Genomic DNA, 1,354 nt, shown 5'->3' with positions numbered 1-1,354 from the left:
GAACCAATAAAATCGATGGAACTTTTTTTATGAGTATTTGAAATTGACTTGCCATCATGTAATTCTCGAAAGGTTTCATTATTTATACATGTTTTGAATACACATGAAAATAAGAAATATATTGTACAAAAAAACAATGAATAAGGTTACAAATTATTTAACACAGGATGTTAATAAGAAAACCTCATTGGGGAGCTCTTATAATTACTCTTTAACATCAAACTCAATGAATAAGTTGGATTAAATATATATATATATATATATATTCAAAAGATGAGGACAAAATGTAGCCCTAAGCCCTTATCTAATTAAAACACATCCCTTATTTATGCTAGAGATATAAATGGATAGTTGAAATTCGAATTCGAATTTGCATTGGTATTCATTTAGGGGTATCTATGTTCAGTTAAAGGTATCCGGATTAAAATCCAATTATTTGAAAAATAATTATTCGATCCGATTAAATAATCAATTAATGATTTTGAAGGTTCTAGAAGTTTAAACAAGTTCTAGAGAATGAGGACAAGAGTTAAAACAACTTAAAAAGATGGATTAAAAGCAAACTATATTCATTGGGGGGAGAAAGGTCCAGATTACACAAGTCAGAGAGTAAACGGATAGTTGAAAATACAAATTCGATCTGCGTCCCTATTTGTTTAGGGGTATCTGTATCCAATCAGAAAATATCGGGATCATAATACATCCGATTTGAATTCAATCCGTTTACATCTCTAATTTGTGCCCATGTGCACCCTAGTTGCACGGCCCATGTCTAGACACAAAGAGTGGTGAAATGACACCTCATCACTTGAAATCCCAAAAATTCATCCCTTATTTATGCCCATGTGCACCCCTCCATTGCCCTCATGGCACAAGGGCTGCATGACCAAGAAGCGTTCTTTTTTTTTTTCTTCTTTACATTGATGCAAAAGAAAATGATAGTTCAACGATCACATTGATTTTCAAATACCGTAAAACTACAACAAATTCTCAATTTTGGTAAGAATTTACATTTCGAGTTTGTGTTTGCAAACCCACTTGAATGTATGGCATGAGACATGTTGTGTTTGGTACTGAATTAAAACTATTTGATCCATATTAATATCCACAATCCTTTGCATTGAGAATTCCCTCATCACTGGTATTTATGGGTTTTGGATGGATGTCATGATGAATTGAAAAGGTTTTTTGGACTTTCAACTGGTAGGGGAAATAATGATGAACTTAGATTTGAAAACTTTTTTCAATTTATAGTTGGACATAAGGATGATTTCAAAGGTTATTCTTCTTCTTCTTCTTCTCCTGCTTCTTCTTCTTACCAAAGCATCGATTCTAGATGTTAAACTTAACAATC

Source organism: Macadamia integrifolia, chromosome 9 (genome assembly GCF_013358625.1).
Source record: "Macadamia integrifolia cultivar HAES 741 chromosome 9, SCU_Mint_v3, whole genome shotgun sequence".
Lineage (NCBI taxonomy): Eukaryota > Viridiplantae > Streptophyta > Magnoliopsida > Proteales > Proteaceae > Macadamia > Macadamia integrifolia.
The sequence above is the reverse complement of the archived record's forward strand: the minus strand, read 5'-3'. Positions refer to the sequence as shown.